Consider the following 23,611-nt stretch of genomic DNA (forward strand, 5'->3'; position numbering starts at 1 on the left):
GACGACCTTCGTTCTTGTTGATCCTAGAAACAAGAAAGCTTTTCCTAGATCTTTCATTTCCTCGCATCTTATCCGCTGAAAAATCGAACAGCCTCGGAGATGAGAGGAAATTAAAAGACAATTCGCTGGGACGACCAGAATACAGAAGACAAAAGATCCGACATCAGCGGGTACCAATGGGAGTAATTCGATTTTCCATTTTCTATTTGAGGATATCCGTGATTGTGCTTCCGGCAACCTCGATCATTTCAGTATTGAATTTAATAATTGATGGTGCAAAATTTTATACAATTTCCGTTATTTACGTAGTAATTATTTGTATGATTGGTAGACGCAAATGATTATTAGAGAATGCAACGAGCACTTTGTGATACAGCGAAGCATCGTATATATTTTAGTTCGTTATTCAACAAATTTTCTTTTCTTCATATGCTGCACTTGGTAAAAATTCGTCTTATTAAAAGTCGATCATTGTCCGTTTTTTTGCTAGAAAAGTATCACATAGTCATGTTCCAAAGGATCTTCTGGCATCCAAGTGCTTGGTACCGGACCTAATGGTATTTTGATATTTTGTAATGCCGAGTTTTGACCTGGCGAGACCACCCTGTTGCCAAACCGCCGCCCACCCTGAGACTAACTTCTTTACCTTAGCTGAAGGGATACGTCTCGTTACAGACTCATTGGAAGCGGGTGACTGCTACTTGTTCTCCTTAATCGTCATTCATCACAGAGTCGATGATATTCGTAGTCGTCACGTGTTCTAGCTAATAGTTGCTTGCTGTCTCTAATTAGATCTCGTCATCGCTAGTTTATTTGGTACTCTTTCGACTTTAGCGATCGTTCTAGTAGTTATTTCCTACATTAGTGGGTGGCCAAGCGGCGATAGTGAAATAAGCAGTAGCTGCGTGTTAACTGTATAAAAATCGAAAACAGCAGCACCGAAATTGAATGAAAATAGGAAATTTGACGCTTCCTCTGTGCGTGTTCCAGTGAGAAATAAGGAGTAAACCGAGACGATGATAAAATGCTGCGCGTTCCTGGCAACGAGACTAGTTATTAAATAAACCACACACGCTGCGCCGTTTTCATTTTGTTTCGCGCTCAACTTTACGAACCACCATGCAACTGTTACAACCATTTTTTAGTTCTCACGAGAGTCGGAATCTTTTAAAATTAAAAGATGTTCCGGGTAAAATTAATCCGGCAGACGACTCGACAAAGTTGCGAATAGCATAAAACTTGGAGAAAATTAGCTCTTACTTTAAAACACAGATTTCGAAGGTTTGTTTGCTTTGACTCTCTTCTAACTTTGTCTCCTTCCGAGGCATAAAGTTTGCATGTGAAACTTCCACGCTGTTTTCTCAGAAGTTGTCGTTAATTTTCGCCGAGGAATTCCGATTGATTCTCGGACACGGTCGCTCGATGCCGACGTTCCATCACGCGGTACATCTTCACCCAGCGGCAGCGTACTGTGCATGACCCACTGTTCGACAGCAAAAATGCTGCATCCAACGATTAATTACGCTCGCGGCTCCGTTGCACGTGCATTAAACCTAACCCCTAGCTTCGATACGTCACAATGGCAGGCCAGCGGGTAACACGTGCATGTTCTCATCCATCAATCACGTGGCATTCTCGCCAACCCATTATCGTCGCGTTGGCTTCTGATTATCGTGTTCGATGAGAGTTTCAACAATCGAGGGAGATACGCTTGCAGTCCGTGTACCCGGTTGCGGCCTGTCGTCTATCCTGACGAACCTTCCTCGAGGTTCCGTTATTCTTTTCAAACGGACGATTTTCTATTCGAGTCATCGCAAAGAAATTAAGATGGTCTCATAATCCTTTATTATTCAATTCGTATTATGAATTAAGTTCGACGAAGGATAGTTACGAAGGATAGGGATTGGAGGGCAAACACCGTGACGAAGCTAGAGTTACAGTCGAACTCGAATAAATATACTATCTGATTCTGAAGCTGAATGTGCTATGAAGGTGACGAAGGCTGAACTACCTCGAGAATAGTTCTCCGAGAATCTGGATTATTCGCGGATGTTCCCAGAGGTACCCGAGTATCGTGTTTCGCAATTGCCTGATTTGACAAACATGGCTTATGCTCATTTCAACATGGATGATTTATCGCGCTACGTTACCTCCACTTTTGCTTATCGGCCGAAATTCCATCAAATATCCTATCAGAATTACTCTATACGTTCAAACATGGGTCTCACCAATCCAACTATTGGAACTTTTATTCGGCACGTAGCGTATTTCACATTGTAAATCGTATTACGGTCTACCGGGGAAGCGTGAACGCTGCTGTTGCGTATTAAAATACAATTTGTTGCGTACGTGAGACAATAAACGTTCCCGCGAGACGTGTGGCAGTCGTTCGATCGGCACCCGTTTTGCATTCCACTCGTCGATTCTCATCAGAATTTTTCCTGAATATCGGGTGAATTCGAGCGAGAACGAAGCAACGTTGTGACAACCGTTCGCAGATCGAAACTCCACGTTATCAGATGTGCGGCTCCGGTGAAATGCAGGATGTCGTGTCTTGCGAGAACCTGCGAAGTTTCGTTCCGAGGTCCGTACCGAAGTAACGTAACCTCGCACCGCTAATTAACGAACAAGCACAGCACACGTCATCCTCAACGTTCGCGGCAATTTCAGTGGTTATGAGGAAACATACGAGCACTGTCCCCTGGGGGATGCGTTTCAATCTTTCGCGTTGTTTCGTTATTGCGCGCGCCGCGGCTTGGGACTCGCTCCAGTCCAGGGATCATCGATCCAGGAGGTTATTGTCCGCATTTGAAATTAAAATTCGAGATAGAGTTCTGTGTATTATAGAGCACGTGTATACTGATATTCTATAATACTTGTATATAATACAAAATAAGGTAACAGGAAAATGTTAAAATTATGATAAGGTTTGCTCGTGACGGCGTTGCTTCAAGTTATTTCTCGTACTTAAGTCAGTCAGTTACAAAGTATATTTAGAAGCTTTTGATAGTTTAGGTGCCTATGTATATGGGAGTCCTAACTTGACAATCCGTTGTAGACAAGCTAATGCTAAAAGCATTAGCTATACACGTCGCCCTAGATTTATGGGATTAGGATTGAATCTGGTAGAAAGTTCGTAATCTCTTTGTCACACGGTGTCATAAATCCAGTCCGGCATTTCGAGACTGAAAGTATAGCGTGCGAACTTTTATCGCTTTCATTAAATTTCCAGCGCTCGTTCAGGTTATTCGTTAAGTCTTGACGATTCTGTTCCCTTTGTTAAAACAGCAGCAACGTCTAGTTGTTTAGTTGTGTAATAACACGTTGCTCGTCGTGTCAGAAGTTTCCGCATGGTAATAAGGACAATAACGTTTTAGTCTGATGCGATAAAGCTGCTTTGTTATTTCTACCATGAAGAGTTTTTAAGCCTGATTAATAAAGTACGTCTCCGTGTTATTTTCCCTATCTTTTCTTTTTTATACTTTTTTTTTTTTGTCGCATTGTCCATTTTTCATGTCATTTCTGAGGAACTTTCGGGGGAAGAACCGCGTTTCTATCGTTACACCCGTTCGTTATTTCTACTCGTTATGGACGCCTTCGTTTTCATTTCAATTATAACACCCGTTCGCAACAGCTCATGCTCGTTGCCTGCTAAAATTTCATCGAAGCGGCAACCGCCACGACCCATTCAAATATATACGCAAGGTACTGTGTAATTTGCTTTCCGGTGTCGGTCATAATTCGTTTCGAATCTCGAGAAATTAACACGGAACTACTTATTCCAGACTTGGTTTTCGTCTTCTCGCAAAGTACGCGTAAGGGGAAGTTCCCGGCTCGGTTCGATAGGTCGCTGTGAATTTTTCCCTTTGCTTGAATACAGATGACCTTCGTTAATTCAAGAGGCGTAATCGGAAAGTTAATTACGACGAGCGTCGCGCGAACCCGACCGGTTCGCGATATTTCACAGCCAGCACACGGAATTGCCAGCGTTGAGTCTTCGCAGCGATATTCTCGGCACGTTGACTTTATTTCGCAGGAGGAAACCGAGTCTTCGTTCGTTCCCACCCTATCTGACGATCTACCTGACAACTAGAAAAGCTCGTAAATGCGCGACTCGATCGTATTTTTAATTCACGTATATCGAATTTCATCGACTTCGTTCAATTACACAGCTGGTACAGAAGTTTGTTGTTCATTGAGCCTGGCTCACCCGGCAACTACGTAAATCTAATACTTTGTAGGTTCTGGTGCGAAGCACAAAGTGCTTCCGCATAACTTCTCCTTTATCAGCGTCATCTGGATAGCACGTATTGTTCCCGCGAAGTTGGTCGAGTCTGCATCACCTTGATCGTACATTCTCGGCCAGTCTGCTCTCAGCGTGTTCCTCCTTGGGCTTGTGTTCCTTTAAGAGTGTAACTTTCTGACACTGATAAAGAAAAGCCTTTCACTTACATATAGACATAGAACGTACACTCTATTTAACAGCTCGTGACAGTAAATATTTACATGGTCATTTACGAAGTATACTTCATGCCGAAGCTCATCTATTCAACAGATCTAATTTTGATAAAAAGAGGGTGAAGGAGCGTTGCATAAAATTGCTTGTTAATAACGCCCTTGCTCTATTTTGATAATTAACACTTCGATATAGGCATAGGTTCGACAGGGTCTCGTCACAATCTCTGGCTGTAAGGCAAACGATAAAAAATAGAGAAAGATATAGAAAGATATAGGATATAAATATAATATAGGATAGGATATAACGGAATAGAATTCCGTTGCGGCAAACAAGTAGAAGGCGAGAAAGCGCGAAGTGGATTTAGTGGAACGTATAGCATCAGACAGGTTGTGAAGAGGAATCCCGATAATTCGATGGTCATTCGTGGGAACAAGAGAGGCTCGCGGTGTGCGATTTTTTGCGCGTCACGAAACCAGAATCAGCCACGAGACGCTTACGCCGCCGGCAAACGAATCAGCATTGCGTCGCGTCGACAATCGAGTTGCACGCTGTTGCGCCGTTCCGCTTCGATTTTAATCGGCCGCAAACGTGACCCGCGTTTAGCGCCGCTATGAGATACCTTCAGCAGCAGGCACATATTAAAATCGTCGATGTCTGGCGAAAAAATTGTACTAACAGCCACTCATCGACGTGATCTCTCAAATTGCCGCTGGAAAAAGGGAGTTCGATAATAAAATATAGAAATTTCACAAGAAAAATTCGTTTAACCGGTAATTTCGTATTCTACCAATTTGCAAAAATAATCATGGAAGAGAAGATATTTTATTGGAATTATTTTATTCTATAGGTTAAATATGTTTCTACTGTATGCTGCGAAGAGTGTCTGACCAATACGTTATCATTCTGCTGATGAGTAACGATGAGCTTCTACAGTTCATGCAATAGTTATCTTTAATAGCACTTAACGTGTATATCCTTGATTATTGGTTCATATTGAAATATTATTTAGTTTCAGATAAGCTAAAAGTTACCTTAATGGTAGTTCGCCGCAGACACGGCCATTGTACGTACTTAGGTGCTGAATGCGTTGCATGCACGTGGATCTAGGTCACGTAGCTAGGGGCCCTAGATGTTGCACTGCCGTGTTGATTGAGTGTAATAGGTGTAAATTTTACACCCTATACGGTATAAAGTGGTGTTGAGTTAAACGATAACTGAACGCGTCGCCAAATGTCGGACGCAGATTAAAGCGACGTAAAATTGTACGAAGAAAAAAGGAACAATTTTCAAACGTCACACGGCGTATAGCACGAAAAGAACAAAACGGTAGTTCACTTCCGCGTGCACCGCGAAACAAAAATCCTATTGTTCGTGTTCACAACCTAAGCTAGATAGCGGGAAATTTTCTTGACGTCACACAATTTCGTTTCACTACGTAACTTCCCATCTGCACAGTAATATCTTTTAGTAGAAATTTTCGCAACCAAAAATACACGGTTCCCCGTAAGCGGTTGATCCCGTCGCAGAAAATTATTTTACGCGTCTCAGCAGCTTTTGCGCGAGAGCATTCGACGTTCTCTTATCGGCCATCGTGGACCTCGGTTTCGCGTCTCGTTCACGCCGTGTAAGCTAGGCGAATCGCCTAAAGCTCGACGGTAGTACGAGGAACACGGAAGAGAATAAACGCGGCACGTTTAAGGCGACCGACATTTGCGGGCTGGCATTTATGGCGTTGCACGACGACTAATCCGGCCAAATGGCGCTAACATTTCTCAAATTTTCGTTCTCTTCCGTGTCAGAATGATAGGCGAACGACGCTGGTTCCTTCGCTGAGAATATCACGTCCGTGTTTACAGCAGATTAGAACGGTATTCACCGTTGAAAGGTTATATCCGAGATAGAGCAGGCAAGATGCCTCTGTTTTAACGTCCACATCGTGCCCCATCGCACCACGTAGGCGTCTGGACTTATCTGACTAACCTACTTGCTGGAACCGACGCGAATGGAAAGGACTTAAGGTCGAGAACGAAAAGGATGTTTGCGGATAACGTCTGACGTACTCTTGTGCTTGTCAGCGAGATAACTTCGCGTTACGAGTGCAGACGAGACCAGGATTCCTCTTCTATCTCAATTTTTTATTGGATTATTTGCCAACTGAGACATCGGTTGAAAACTGATTAGCCTGTCGAGCCTATCGGCTGGAAGTTTGAGCAGTTTTGCTTCTGTCCGTGGCAACTTCATTATTTTCTACTCGAGAAACTTAAACGAGATTCCGCGTCAAAAATTTGTTAGTAACTACTTGGATCGAACGCCTACTGGACCCAGTGCCGCTTCTGAACTTCTCTATTATCAGTCCACGGATAATGGAGTACAGCGTGGTCGTTCCCTCGTTCGTGTGTAAACAAATTAAAGTTGTTGTACCATACTGGCGCGCAACCACTCGAAACTCTTAGATAGTCTCGTATCCGATGCTGCGGTTATCTTGCGGCTTTCTTTCAGATCCGCCTCGAGTTGCCACGTGCAAATAAAGATTCCGCCTGGTTACTGTTTCGCTGCTATTCTTTCGGGCACCGTTCCAGCAAGATGCTACATTCAATTTGTTTGCCTCCTTTTCCGCTGCTGTTTACTCACAATATGCGATCGGATTGGCAAATCTTAGCATTTCACATCGGACAATTTTCATGGCCTTTGTTTAAAATTTCATTTAAAATCCTGTAATCTTACGTACTGTGTTATTTCAAGGACAAGAATCCAATTTTCCATAAAACTCTGAGGCGAAAGTTACCGAATTTAAATGTATTCGATAAATACAGCGCTATAGGGAAGAATTTTTCGATCAATCGGATGAGAAACGTTTCATTTCACAGAAAATTTCTCCGTGTCATTCGTACGTCCGACCCATGTTGCAACCCGCTTCAATCTTCTCTCGCTCTTTCGGAATACACATAAGATTTCTCCGACCAGCCGAAAGTGACACGTGCGATCAACGACAACGCCCCGAGACAGCGTCACGACGTCTGTCCATAATCTAGATTCAGCCGACTTCCGAGCGGCTGGCTAGTGGATACGCGCTCAGCGATATTCCTGCGGACCAATATTGTGACAGCCGGTGTTTATTCGTGACTCGTTGGATGAACATGGATGTCGCGCGTCTAGTCGCTTTCTGTTCGGCTGAATGCGTCATCAGTTGCGCTAAACGCGAACAACGTTTGGCTGACAGTGTCCATTGGACGGTGGCAATTTATGGCTAAACCGAATTATTTTTAACCCGTGCAATCTGCGTGCTATCGATGTATCGCGATTTCAATTAATTCTGCTGCATGGAAGTTAAATCGTGTCTGAATATCGCATATAAAATTTTATGGAAATTACGTTTCCAATGACTTCGTTAGGAGGATTATAGACTTTCTTAAATGCCTCTGACAAATAACAGAGGCCGAAATTCCGGAGTCCGTAGTACCAGCGTTACAAGTCAACAGTGCACAGATTCGTGGAGTCTATTAAGAACTTCCCATCTCGTGGCAATCTGCTTTGCCAATTAAGCCACTTGCTTCCGCCTCTGAATTTCGTTTCGGCGATGTTCTCTTTGTGAAAGCGTCCAGCGGAGAAAATATTCCAAAAAAAGAAGCACAAGGGAAAAGAGAATAAAAAAGAAGACAGGGAAATACTCCTCTAGAAAATGAAGCAAATCGATGGTTGTTCGAATGAAATAAGCTGGCAGAAGAGGAGCAACGTCTCCGGTTAACATTCAGCAGATTTTCGGTTGCGCAGCCTCAGGTGAACATCCCGTAACTTCGTCGAGTGTTCGTTGGAACTTGCACGTTTCAACTGGAAAACCGCGTACCTAGCAGCATCGTATCTAGCATCGTATGCCGTAATTGTTCTCGCTCATCCCAATCGTCGAGTTCAACCGCTTTAAAAAGGGATGAATTTCTAGAGGGCAGGGGACAGAATCGACTATCGCGCATCTCCGCGGGCGTAGCCTTCGCGTTTTACTTTGTATAAGTCTCAATCGCGCTTTATCTCGGATCTTTCCATCCGGGCCGCGTTTTTCGACTAATAAGATTTTACGGGCGGCGTGTCACGACTCGCGTGTCCTAAACGAGGCTAATCCTTTATCCCGCTCACGTACGCCAGGTTGCTCAAGGGGATTTCAAGAGGCGTGCATCGCCGCGTCGTTGCTTTCCGAAAGCTTCGTCCTGTCGAGTGGAAGTACCCAACTGGGGGAATCGATCGATGCTTGATTCTTGATTATGAGGGTAATCCGATTACGCGTTCGTCTGTAACGCCCTTTGTGACGTCGTTCGACACACGTTTTCTTTCTCTTCTGTCTTCTTTTTTTCACGACCATCTGCGTCACCCTTGTTATCTGTTTGCTTTAGACTGTCCTGTAAATATGGATAAACTGGCTGTTCGATATCGAGGAAAACTGGGTTAAATTGTTTGGTGCAGAATGTAAGTTAAGCGTAGATTATTTCGATCGTCGGAGAAGAGCGGAAGAATGACTCGTAAAGGGAGCGATAAAATATTTGATCGCACGACCGTTAATCGAGTATGTGACTATAAAAATAGTCGTGTAAAGATTGGCAGCCGAGACGTCGTGTAGCGAAGGTAATGGTAAAGCACCTGATCGCGAAGGAAGCAGTAAAGCGCTTAATTGCGAGAGAAGACGAGAAACCGGCAAAGAGGGTTTCGCCAGAAGAAAACGGTGGAAATGTCTGAAAACGAGACAGCAACGAGATGTTTGATGGAGTGTTTGATTGTAGCGAGTGAAATCCAACGATGTGACCGCGATCGAGATGCTCCAGGGCCGCTTGGAACATTTAAAGGTCAAACGACTATCGCCTCTGACTGGGCGACAAGTGAAATAAGACCGTCTTTGGTCGGACATCTCAATCTACGGCAAGTTTACAGTGGATCACTGACTGATGCGCTCGATATCGAACGACGTTATTGAATTTTTTAACGGATCACGCTTCGGGCGTATGTATGTGTAGCGTTTGTTAGCCACGTTTTACATATGAAGCTGTCAACCACCAACTGCAAGCAGTAGAATTCAAGGAATAAATGAATCGAACGAACCAACCGAAACCAAAGGACGCGGCATCAACGCACCTGTTTCGCCATGTTTCAATTTCACCGTGCATCGTTCGACGTGTGAACGAAACATCGTATAACGCAATTCGCCACGCGTATCGACAACAGAGCTGCGTCGATCCCGTGTTTAAATCAATAGCGAGACCGCGTCATAGAGGACAACAAGAAAAAGAACGTCGTAGCAGAGAGGTCTTTGACGTGTTATCTCTTGATAGACGACAATACCTGTCGGTAAAATGGCTGAACGAAGCGAAGGACGGCACACGTTAAGAACGCAACGAGGCACGAGTAATTTGTTTGAATGTCGCGAGCAGAATTCCTTAAAATTTTACTGAGGCGGGTATAATCGTAAGTTTTCGTTGAACGCGGACATGGATATTATGCTCGCGTACACTCTACGCTGTCCGCAGGAGAAGGAATGCGGGACCGCTCTGTGTTGTCAAGATTTTCTACTTGAAACGAACGAATAGCTTGCCCGGGAAAATATTATCGTTCTAAATGTAATAAAATTGGACGAATCTCAGTTACAGTATCCATCCAGCCCCATTATTCTTCTGACGAGTTACACGTGTTTCAATTTTATCTCATCTTTTCTCGTATGATTCCTTAAAATTTCTCTGTTCTTTTTCTTTTCTTCTTTTTTTCCTTTTTGACGAACGATATCGTTAAAAAATTTGCTATTTTTAAGCTGGAAGAACGAAAATTTCCCGTGTTCGTTCTTCGTCTAAAAATTTCCATCATCCTTGGTAGAAAATCACATGCATGAATTACGTGGAAGCGTAAGAAATAGAGTTGAACGAGGAAGGCATGGCGCCAAACGAACGACCGGCGAACGTTTCACGGTACGCCGCATGCGGACTATGAAAATTTAATTACGTGCTGCGCGTAATAACGATTCGTCGTTCGTGGACCAGTAAACGTTGGCTAGGACGTTTTTGTTCGACCCTTTTATCGGCGGATCATAAATTCCCGCGAACGGAGTACGGCGCGTTCGACTGAAAGCGCAGAGAAAGTGTCGACCCGATCAATAAGTACGTATTGCCACGAATTTGCCTGACGTATGACTATAGATCGTTATGTTAATGGCCACTGTTTGCCGGCCACGGTCCAGAGATCATTACGTATTAAAATACCAGCAAAAGTTCAATAGCCAATTGACCACATCCTAGGTGTAACAATGTTGTATAATTCTCACAGAAGCTGTCGATTGAGAACAGTAGCGCGCTGTTATTATTTATAACTTATGAAGTGGATGATTTTCAACCAGGCTTAATTACAATTTCGAAGCCACCTTTTATTCCAAGCCAAGGTAACGCGTATAAATACAAAACGATGATCAGATTCTGGTCACATCTGGCTACAGTTGGACTATAAGATCACAAAGTAGCTTTCTGTCTGAAATGTAGGAAGCCATTTAAAGACCGTAGTTGTTCGTCTTGTATCTTCTTGCCCATATTTACAAAACTTCCTAGAATTGGCCGTAAAGCGAGAAACTTGATACTTCTTCGTGGATCAGATTAGTATGGACGCGTAATTTCTTGAACATTTGGGCGGAACGAAGCAAACTTTGCATCCACTTGGGCTACACGGATTCAGCTATTCGAATCCACAGACTTTCTCGAACTTCGTCAACATCGACGTTGTTATCCGGTGGAATAGTCATTGTTTAATAAACCATGTTCTCAGCAGCGGGCTTAATTAGCCTCAAAGCCACAGGATTTCGCTAAAGCTCGGCGCATCGACAAAGAGAGATCTGCGTAACGTTATTTTGAGTGGCAGCTGTACCAATGGCAGGATTCTCATGCAACCGACTCGAATGTTTGCAACGGTTTTTCACCGCAATATTTGCGGTTACTTATATTAACTGTTTGCGGCTATCGGAAAATAACGAGCACTCATTCTTTCACCAATTTGTTTAATCACCGACGAAATTGGATCGATCTGTATGTCCACGAACATCATTAATTTGCGCCAAAAGGACAGAAAATAGTTTATTAACATATCTCGTATCCGTTCGCGGAAAGTTTTTACAATTTATTCAGAGCTGCGACTTTTTCCTAACCGCGGCGGTATACCTATTCGGATTATCTTTTCGTTCTCGTTTTTCCCCATTTCGTTCTCCCAATATTTTCGTTCGCCGTAGCCAGTTTTTCTTCTGTAGTTCGAGTTCTTTTTTCCCATCGGTTTCTCGTTCTCTACCTTGGATAAATTCAGCTCGTATACATACAACGTGAATGGCCAGAACCGTCAAAACTTTGCATTGACAAACGAGCCGGGACGAAACGACACACCGCGAAATGTTTCCCAATGGTAATGGACCAAGTTCTCGCCGAACCCGATTTTCGCCTTCCGCTCGTTATACCTGCGCTGTCCGTCCGCGAAGATGAATTTCGCTTTTGACAATATGGATAAACGCCGGAAGCTATGACCAATCGAAACTCGATTCGTATTAACTGCGGCGTTTTTCAAACGTTTTACGCGACAGAGTCGTAGTTTTCGATGGCTTGTATACGTGTCGCGGAACGCGGAAGCCCTTGAAGTATAAAAGAAACGAGAAGCTATTCGAGAAGAGCTAAACATACTTCTCTTCCCAACTTTCGTCTCGGGAGATAAAGAAGTAAATAAGAAATGTAGCAGTAAACGACATTCTACATCAAAGAATTCCAGTTTCGTCTGGCAAGAAAGCGCAGCAGCCCGTCAAAAGCACTCAGCTTCCGTAGACTAGAGACTTTAGTTCCGTTAGCTCTAATGCAGTGACATCAATCGCGAAGTTATTACCTTTGCAACGACTTAATTAGAAAATTCCTTTGGCTGTTAACGAGGCTTATAGCTCGAAATTATGGATTAGCCTGATCGTTGAAATTGTCAACAAATTTTTTGTAAGATACCTGACAACTGTATCTTAGGGATACGATGGATTCGGTCTGCTAACCACACGGTCTGGTTCGAATATTTTTCTCTTTGTTCGTCGCGGTTTCCTTCTCGCGCTTCCGTACTGCTCTTCCGCTATTTCCCTCGGCCGTTTCTCTTATTATCCTGCAGCCCATGCTCCAGTTCCCCGCTTAACTTCAACATTCGCCTTTTCTTCCCGAGAATTATGTTGGCGCAAATGTTTGCCCTGGCCCTGGCTCGAGACGTACATATCGTCTCGTAGCCGGGATTCGAAATTTGTCAGCGAATCGTCTTTCTCTTGCCGGCGTTGCCGAGCCCGCTAGCTAAGAAACCGGAAATAGAAACGGAGTTTCACGGCAGCATGATTTAACGAATTCACCGTAGTCCGCCGGTTTTTCCACGGGAAATCTAGCGTCGGATAAACAAATTCAGATTTAGAGCTCACTGCCAGAGACTGATTACGTTGTCTCCTTGTTACGTTTGCTCTCTGCGTTTTCCTCTCCCCCTATTTTTCTTTTTCACTTTTCTCACAATGTTCGCGTGCACGTGTACGTACGTATGTACAAGCGAGTTTTCCTACCGAAATGCACACGATGTTTTAGCTTCATTCTGAGACAATATGATAGTCGTGAAAGAAGAATCTATAGCTTGTATATAGGTATACGGCGTAGCCTTGTTTCGAATAGGCATTTAGTTAGCGGCAGAGAAGTCCTCTCTTCGTCGAACTTCGCGTTAACTTTCCGTTCGCAACGAAGGGCCGCAGTGTAAAATGAGGGCACGACGCGGCGGTTTATTCGCTCGAACGGAAAACGAGATACCAGGCGTAGACGGATGAAAGAGAGAAAAGGGATTGTGCGCAGCCAGCAAATCGGACGACGCTCAGTGTAATTTACATGGCTCACGATCGACCGACGTTCGCTTTTGTACCTTTAGAAAACTTCACGACCTTTGCCTCGTTTCGCCGAGACCCATAGATTATCGAAGATAAAGCGACTTTATTTACTTTCCAATTTCCATTTGGTATTTATCCCCCTTTTTTCCAATTACAATCAGAGAAAGAGAGCAATTGAAATCTTTTCCACGTTATTTCCCCGCGGCGCTATACTAATTTTCGTTCGAGCTGCCGGACAATCGAGAAGCGACGAAGATTGAATTCGAGTCTCCGGATTTCCACGAAGACGCAGCTGGACGTGCCAGCTATTTCTATGCAAATACGATCGATTTGGCGCGAGTGATAGACGGTTTCTAACCGCCGTCCCTTTCTCAGTCCCCTTAGACTTTGGAAGAAAAAAAAAGAGAGAAGAATAAGATATTCAATGTAAACGTCCGTTCCAATCGCTGGAACATCATCGCGATATTTCGTTATTCTTCTTTACGTGGAGACATACGAGTCGGAATCGTTTGGAATCGGTTGCCAAAAATTTCACGAAATTGGGTCAATTCGAGGGGAGCTCGCGCAGCATCGAGCTCACATGTATTAACAAAACTCACATCCTGTAACCTTCGTCTCTCGTTGTACCGCGTGAGCACAGTGCCTGTGAATGTAGGTTGATGTATTAATATCATTAATTCGCGTACGAGCTGTTTCGGCGTGTGTACGCCCGCCACTGCTCGTGGCCAAATCACGAGCCCTTCGGCCGCGCTCGTCTCGAGAGCACACGGGACGCGTGGTGTATTTTAAGACGGTTCAATTTTGCCGAGGGCGCTTCGCGATCCGTTGAAAGTGGAGATCGAGCAACACGAGATGCCGGTTACTCGGTAATTATGCTCTGTCGACTCCGTCCCTGTATTTGCCGTAACTTTGAAAAGCTCGCGAAGAAGGGTGGAAATAGGGTCGAATTCCATTAAAGCTTTCTATCAAGCGTGTACCTTTTGTTCATTAAAACAGAGGTAATATTCTGACTGTACGTCCGATTGGTTCATCGAAATGTAATCAAGGGGCAGGTTTAATCCCTTGTGACAATTACCCTAGGGTTTCTGGCAGCACGAGGCAAGCAAGAGATTAGAGGTGCTCGTCTGGATCCCACGCTATGTGCCGTCGAGTTGTCCGAGAATTCCAGTTTATGGCGTTGCACTCTGTTCTCCCAGACATTCAGGTTAATTTCGGAATGGCAGGATTAACATTTTTTCCCCCTGTCTTAGTGTTACTAAGCTACCTGGACGGAAACGTTCATGCGAATCTCGTTGAGTAAGAAATGGTGGATACAATGGGAAAATGTTCTTTGTATCTTATGCACGTGTACATACATTGGGTGTCTAACGATATCGTATCGCTTTTATCGGACGTTCATTTTTATCGCGTTGAGTCAAGTAGTAGACAACAAAAATGAACGGCTCGTATCGGTACCTTGGAAATGTTTTATGGCTTCTAGAGGGTATTATCTGGCATTTTCGCGAATCCAGCATACACCAGCGCGTTGATAGAAACAATTCAGACAGTAACGTTGTATCAAAAGAATCTCGATTCATTTACGATCGGGCCATTTGCGCCGTCCGGCGTCCGCAGGAATGTAATAATGCAGTTATTCCCGATAATCGATGAAACCCTTACGTTGCTTTCAATCCACCGAACAAATAATCGCTATCGTCGAATCGAGAAACGGAAGTACTCGATAGTAGTATGCACGGGAATTCCAATGGCCGTCGAATAATATAGATACTCGATATAGAAATGGAATTTTTATCAACTTATGATACCGTACACAGATTTCACAGAGCGGGAAACTCGAAATTTTTCCATTCATAAATACCTTTTGCTATCTTAAGTTGCATTCGGAATAGCGCAACGAACTCCATTAACCCTGGAAAGAATTGCATTTCGCGAGACCCCGAGTGATTGCCAAACGTTCGGAAATAACGAGTAATCCATAACGAGCGAGGGCACAAAATAATTCGATAACGTTTAGCCAACGAAGCAATGAACATTTCACGAAGCAATGGAAGGCAATTCCACGCGGCAATATCAGATCCATGGAAACGGTGTTTCGTTAGTGACGCTAACCGACAGGAACGAAAATCGCTCGATCCGACGATCAGTTGGCTAGCTGAAAGACAATCGTTACTGGCGAGAGCCAGAAAAAGGCCAATAATACGTTGCCTCTGAACGTTGTTTCCGGAGAAACGAATCGCTTTGTTTAAACGCAGAGGAAAACGGTTCGGCGATTTTTCCCGCGTGCTGTGCTTTATACGCGAGTTATGCGTTTCCTTGCTATCTCGGTGCCTCGATCGGATACCGAGAATACATTCAACGACTGTAAATGTCTGAAAGCGAGAGAAAACATTTGGAAAAGTTGAACGAAATTTCATCGAGTTCGGTGAATTGCTAAATAACACGACGCTCGATTCCATTGGTTTCGAGGATCGTGCGAGCTGTCTCAAACCACTCGAACTTTTAAACCGTTCTCGAGTTTCACGAAAATATTTTCCATGGAGGAGCAGCGTCCATAGTTACGCCCGATGGTACGCTACGTTGGAAGCTCGTTCGTGCGTAGCAACAATAAAACGCGAACAGAAGTTCTCACCGAGTGATTTCGAGTCCGCCACTGTAACCGGAAGCTTCCGGCCGGAAGTGGACTGCTGCGTCGCCGGAAACGTCCTCGTTGCCCGATATTTTCCACCGATTTCACCGATATCCTCTGTGTATCTTAATAAATTCTATCGTTCTTCCATAGTTTCGATAACTCCGACGGTAACGTCGGTTTTTCTTTTCAATTTACAGGCCGCACATTTTTCGCACTGTACGAAACAACGTATGCGTACGAACAGCGATGTTTTATATCTCATTGTTAGTTTTATGATTATACTATACTATTCGAATTTTTATGATCGTAAATTAATAAGAAATATCCAACCGACTCGAAGAAAGCTTGATCCATTGACGATTTTTCATGATTGCAAAGCGATGTACACCCAGCCCGGAAGGTGTTTTCGAGCGACCCATTTTTCACGATGCCTGCTCGCGAGAAAATCCATTTTCGGTACTCTGATAGAGCCGTCTCGAGAGCCGCAAAGGCCGCGACTGGGTTCGTGTCCCCTATTTCTTTGAAATAACCCGACAGCCAACGCATTTAAACGCTCCTCGAGGTCCGTTTATACGCTTCAAATAGTCTCTAGACCTGTAAGTATCGCCGTCCACTCGTTTCAGACTTCCTTGCCCTCGGATCAGTCTTTTCTCGCCCGCATCCCCTTTCGTTCGATCATCGTTCTTCCACGAGCTTATCGCGCGTAATCGTTCGGTCGTTTTCCAACTTGGCAAACACATTACCGCGTGATTTGTATCGAGCTACTTACGAAAAAGTTATAAGTTATCTCTCACATTTCATCGTTTTTATGGCAAGATCATTATGCCCTCTGCCTTGAGATTTCTGCAACCTCGAAGTGAAAAAGTTCCTTTCTGTCATATTTTTATCTAACGGAGACAATGAAGAAAACACGTCGCGAACAGCAAGAAAAACCTAATTTATTTATTTATTTATGTATTTATATTTACGGGATAAATGATGGAATATGGATATGGGATCCACTGATAGAACGTAAAGAAAAGATTACCATAGAGGACAGAAGATAGAGTAATAAATACATATATACGAAAAAAGGGGGGAAAGGTACATATATATAAGGGGCAATAATAGAAAAAACAAAGTATAAGAGGACAGAATGTCTTAAGGATACTATAGATTAACAAAAGATATCGATATTCAGATGGCAAGACTGACCATTCGATTTATGGAATTATATTAGGTTGTCCGAAAAATGTCTTTCTTTCGCAAACATGTTTTTTTACAACAGTGCACTTTTATACAAATGTGAAACCAAGTCTGTAAAATGTCGCCGAATAAAATTCGACAAAATAATATAAAACGTTGTGCGTCTATTATTTCCTCATAAAACGAAAGAAACTTTTCGGACAACCTAATAATATCGATTCAATGTGCGATGCTGCTCAATGTGTAACGACAGATAACTTCTTCAACCTCTTAACCGCAGTTGACTGCACATTGAGAGAAAGAGCGGATGAACGATATCCGCAATAGTCAGCAATATCTCTAGCTATTTCACTGACAAAGATATTAAATATTATCCTATCACTGTCAGAAGATTTAAATTATTAAGGATAAGTACCATCATAGTTGTAAAAATCAAACGGTATCGGATATCCACTATATCCTGCGGCAAGTATTTTCCTGGATAAGCATCGCCATCTCCCCCCTCTGCATTAAATTGCATTGTTGTTTCAAGAGACAAACGACTAATACTCCGGTCTCGTTGTTCGTCGTCGTTCGGTATCGTTCAGTGATCCGTTCGACCGCTCGTAAGGCACCATCGAGCTTAAGCCTCGGGGAGATGGTCGCGCGCTTTGAACCCTTGGACCCTTTTCGAGCATTGTAAATGCATAATTGCGATCGGCAATGGGAGAAAGCAGCAGCTCCACAGGATTCAACGGTGCCGTGCTTATTGCCCATGTTGGGAAGAGAAAATCGAGTGGAAACGACGCGTACCTACGGGCTTGCGCGAAATCCAATTTCACTGATGAACGCTTCCGCGTGCAATTAATCGAAGTCTTCATTGATACCGGCGAGACTGCAAATTTAATTAAGCGAATTTCTACGGTTACGTTGCGAATTGCGTGATTCTTTCGAAAGATTCGTGTTAAGCTCTGCGCTCCGTTGCCGCGTTATACGCTGCATTACCGATTTATTCGCACTCGTACCAAAATCTATCATCATCGAATTTTGCCCGAACAGACGAACGTTCGCGCGTGATCAATTGGCGTTTATTTTCGAGTGGCGTTAATCGACTTGCCCCTTCCATGTCGTCGTTTGCGTTATAAACTAAACAGTCTCGAGTTGCTGCAATCCTTTTGCGATTCGATTACAAGTTCAAATCTGTCGTCCCCTAGATCCTGTACATCCTGCGTCGTGCTTCAACTCGACGTGACATTAACATCGTTTGCTGATACTAAAAATCGCTGTTGGGTTTTGTACGACCCATTCTCGATATATAACCTACCTTACTCTCGAGCCAAGAGATAGAAGCTTTTTTCGTAGGTTGAAACGATAACTCGTGGAACAAACAGACGGGATACCTATTAATTATTAGAATTTTATCTATCGTCGACGCTGCACTTCCGCTGCACCCGGATCCCCATTCGGAAATATAGATGCTCGATGATATTTCCACGCGAAAATTGGTCCGCCTCTTTGCCTCTGAATTTCGGATATTCGTTTCTTTATTCCATTGTCGAGGACTGTTCGCGCAACCAAAGAACGGATTAACGGATCTCATATACTTGAGAACTATAACTGGGTCCTCTGTTGCGTTTGAGCACGATCTTGGTCACTCCTCGTCACGTTCTCTGCACCACGGTCGACTGTTTGCGCACCATCTCCGCCATGCTCGATGGTAAACAGTTTTACACCTCGGTTTGCCAATGGTTACGCTACGCGTGAGCGTGGCGCTCCGAATTTCGTTGCAGTATCGACAAAACATCGACTATATTGCCGTATATCGTTGGTTCGTGTGACCGACCCTCGAATTCTCCATCTCGTATCAACCGCTGTCACAATTTATACGTTGCTTTCTAAAATATTATTCCGCAGCGGAACCTGCCAGTAAACACGTTTATTCCTGGCCAACGTGGAACCTATTGATCCATCGAATCATCCATATACGAATTTCAATTTGATATCCTAAATTCCAGTCACGGAAACTCGCGATCCAGTACCTTGCCTGCAACGTTATGGTTCGCGGCGCCACGCCGCAATATTTATTACCAATTAGAGCTGCAAATTGTCCGTGCGATATATTGACTTTAATAAACCTCGGCGTCGGCCAAGGGAGCAACTCCTACGCCGCGCCTGGCTCTCAGGGTTTTAACCCGGTCGACGCTGATAGCCGAGTTTATCAAGCTTTTCTTCCGGCTGATATTAAATTTGCGAACTCGATGATTGCCGCGCATACACCCCAACCCCCGTGCCCAAGTAATTCCCGCGAACGCGTTCACGGGATTGCAATGATCCCGAGAAATATCGTTCACGAATCACGACTACTTCCCCGTCATCTTCCTTCATAAATCCTCAAAACCGAGAACTGACCTGGTGCCTCGTAACGCGAAAATCTCTCGTACAAAGTTTTTATATTATCTTTTGCGCAGGCGGAAGTTCGTCAGGCCGCAACATCCCTTTATTCCATCGTGTTACACGGTCTCGCCATAAATGCGTTATTGCGATGACGAGGGATAAGTTGGCGCTGCATAGCCCCTTTGTGCGCCGAGATTCGCCTTTCTTCCTTTATTGAAATGCTTAATGTCGCTAGCAGCGTTCAACCACGATGACAACGTCGACGTCGACGTCAGGTGTCACGGGGAAAAATGCGACCGCGCCGGGACGCCCGAGGAGCAGAATAATTGCGAGCGCGCGAAATCGACGCCGCGAGGGACGTCGACGGTGAATGGGCGCTGGTATCTTTAGCTTCGGTGAATGTGGAAATTTCACGTGCTCAAGTTGCCGAGGTATATTTAATACAACTGGGGAACTCGCTGAAATCACGCTGCCTACAGTCCATTTAGAGGTGAAACTGGTTAAATGTAGCCGCTTAATCTCGAGCAAGGGTTTTCCATAATATTCGCTTTCGACCTGTGAGGTGTTCGATCTAGTTCAGCTATCCTTCACAGCGAATCGAGTACTTGAACGTAGTCATTTGCTCGTAGAATAGCCTTTCAAGAGCCGGCCGATAGAAAACAAAGCGCTGCTCTTTCAATATCTATTCCTTTGAACCTTCAATTCGGTTATCAACTGTATTCGCTCGAATCCTAGCTTCGATTTTGCATCGAGTTTACGAGCTCGTTCAGCATCGAATAACGAATGAAAGAAATCCCTGAAACGTCCGGGTAATCCTCGATAGAAAGATCGACGAGCAGCGAAATGGAGCAGCGCAGTAGCAGGGGATAAAATGTCGTCTTTTGAAAGATGAAACGTTGAAGATAAAGCGCGCATGCAGCCGCGTGTTGTCTTCAAACAGGATCGAACGTTTGCCTGGCTTCCTAGGAGCTAGGGAAACAAAGAGGAACGTGGTCCGTCTCCGAGATGGAAATGTCGAGCAGTAACGAAGCTGCAAGCCGATAATGTGCTTACTGGGAACCAGCGAAAAGAGGATTTTAAAGGTGTTTGCGTGAAAAGCGCCTCGAAAGATAGGCAGACATGCAAGAAGACAGATGACAAATGGAAATCGTAAAACTCCATCGTCCAGTTCGCAAATAGAGAAGATCGAAACGAAAACTCGGCCGTCGCTGGAAAATTATTAGAGGATTTGCCGAGCGCAAATTGATTTGCCGCTACAACGGAGGACGTTGCGGCATCGATAATTCGATTAATTCTGGAAATTCCGAATTGTCCTGCAAAGACAACAGTCGCTGTCTACCAGAGAACGGTAATTACTCTGAGATCACATCTCGATGAAATCGGTCGTCCGCTTTTATCCCTTTCGAGTATTCTCCGACCTATAGAACGTACGTTTTCGATGACGTACAATTCGTCAAAAGATCGGTGGAAGATTTCGATATTGAAATCATGATTGGCTGCTCCGTATGCCGTGACTCACGCTTTTCTATGGAAATTTATGAGTCGGCACGAACATCGGATCGACAGAGCGTAATAATCAATCAAACATAATTCGTAATGAAAAATGTGCCGAGCATCTCGTTCTCGTTATTCGACTAGCGATTCGTCCTTCTCACACCTTCGTTCGTGAACCTACGAGAAGCACGTAATCCGCGAATGAATGAAATCCGATTACCGTGCCTGTCGGTAGCTACGTTTGTCGTTCCTTTGTGAATCGCTGATTCGATTAGCCACGTGCCAGCCGATATTCAAGCGTATCGACGTGTAACGCGTATGTGGTTATAAATCTATCGGCATTGTTTAGACCACGTTTAGACGAACGCGGTCAAAGATTAACCGTTTGACCGGTTTCGATCGGGTCACGGCGTAAGAAGAGCCAAGTACAATGCTAAAGCAAACTTGGTGAAACGGACGGAAATTAGAGCGTACGCAAATAAGCGAAGTTGATTTATCGTAACGACGGACAAGTTTGGCCACCACGAAGGGTGTTTTCGACCATCCATTTGAGCGATACGTTCTCTGTCGCGCATTGTTCGAGACGGACTCGGACAAAACTGCTGCCGCAGCACGACAAAACTTGTCCTCGTTCGTCGACATCGTTCATCCTTCCGGACGAGGAGCGCGCCTCGTCGTTTCCCGAACGATGTCACGCGTCGTGGACGCGAATTCCCTACTGTAAAGTGACAACGAATGATGTCGCGATGCCGAACAAAAGAGAAACGGATCCGATATAACGTCGCTCAAGTGATAAAAAGGCAATCGAGTCGGTTGGCTCGCGAGAAGCGATGCAGCTGCGCTCTTTGAACCAACTACCTCCCTCTGCAATAGGAACAGTTTTGTTTCACGGATCGATGTGCCTTTCCTTTGACGCAGCTTAGACGGAACTTATCTAAACGGTGCAGACTTCTTGGCAGCGAGACTGATATTCCTACGTTGGAACATTGCTCTCGCTATGTCTCTCTCGTTTGATGCGTAAATGGCTACGAATAAGTCGACGTTACGCGCGATATTCACTGAAGAGCGTAACGACCAAAGTGACGATCGCGCGTCCCGCAAGATGCGGTTGTTTCCATTTAAATTGCAATTTATTTGAGGGAAAAACCCATTAGATTGTAGTACGATGCTATATATCACACATTGTAAGTTATAATTCTATTGTGAATTGAGATGAGACGCAGTAAAAGGTTTTAATTGCTCCGGAAATTTAAGGAAATACATCGATGGGGGTGGATACGCATTGTTCATATTTAACGTGTTGTAATTAAAATCAGTAACGTACTTAAACGGTATATCGTGCATTGCGAGGCTGCACACAAAGGAGATCGTAATGTCGTAAATTTCTAGTAGGAACATTGACAAATTCTCGATGATTCGAGGACATTCTATAAGGCTATTAAACACTTTATAAGCAAACAAGATTTCGTGAGTTATTCTTGTAGGATACAACGATGTAAGGCCACGAGTGGACATTATGGATCGATAATCATGACGCGTAAAAGGGTTGAGTTCGTGATAGTTGTTCCACGGTTCGTCGTATAATTTTGCAATTACCGCGGCGTGTTAAAATGTCGGTGTCTGGATCTCCAAGCTCGGCGACAGTCAGCCTCTGATCTCGTGTTTATAGTCGAGGCAAGTTTATACGGTGTATCTTCAGGCGCGGTCTTCTTCGAGGAAACTTTATTCATTTTACTTCTATCCGAATAATCCTGTTTAATTAAACGTCGCTTCTCGTTCTAGTGGGTCGGCTTCTACTGGATTAGCCATCCGACCATATCGTCCCTTTCTAGTCAAGTCGATCGAGCTCCAAATTTTCTGCCTGTCCGACAACGCGGTTCAACGCAACCGAATTAAGGTTGGAAGAGAACAAGCAACCAAATCGATATCGAACTTGGAACGAAGACGTTGAAATTCCGCGCGATAATGGTGCGAAAGCGAAATTTTCCCCGTGATTTTGCCTTTGCTTGAAAAATACAAGGAATCTCTTTGTCTCGGCGCGAGACAGAATCCGCGTTCCTGAAAGCTAGCGACAGTTTACACTTTGCATCACCAAGAACAATGCAAACTGTTCTAGTTACCGTCTGGCTGAAAGCGCAATTCAACCTCCTGACACGGAACAATGTAATTGATCGCGCGAAATGTCTAGATTATGCGCGCGGCTTGACGAGCTTCCCTATTGACGGAGGAATTGATTGGCAGAGATTTTTGTTAGCGCGGTCACCGACCAGCCAATCGATAGACGCCCGAATTGACAGAAATCAGAAGCGACACAAACCCCATTGACGGACATCGCATCGATAGGGCGGACAATTAACACGATTTGACAAACTTTCCGATAGAAGTTCTCCGAGTACCGGATCGATAAATTAGTCTGTTAAAATTTTGTGACTGTCGACTGATCGACTAGCTAAACCTAGTTACGCGAAACTCTTGATTCCTCTAGGTCGCCGAAACGAATCGATATACATGTAATCGTATTTTGTTTCGGACGAATTCATGAAACGAAATTAACGCGAACACAGCCATGCGAACTTCTACCATTCGATCA

General features: G+C 44.2%; 1 protein-coding gene across 5 annotated transcripts in view; it reads right to left on the reverse strand.

Annotated features, from left to right (window-relative positions):
• Positions 1-23,611, reverse strand: part of LOC122566486 — a 74,463-nt gene that overhangs the window by 48,195 nt on the left and 2,657 nt on the right. The window lies entirely within an intron of this gene.

Source organism: Bombus pyrosoma, linkage group LG4 (assembly GCF_014825855.1).
Source record: "Bombus pyrosoma isolate SC7728 linkage group LG4, ASM1482585v1, whole genome shotgun sequence".
Lineage (NCBI taxonomy): Eukaryota > Metazoa > Arthropoda > Insecta > Hymenoptera > Apidae > Bombus > Bombus pyrosoma.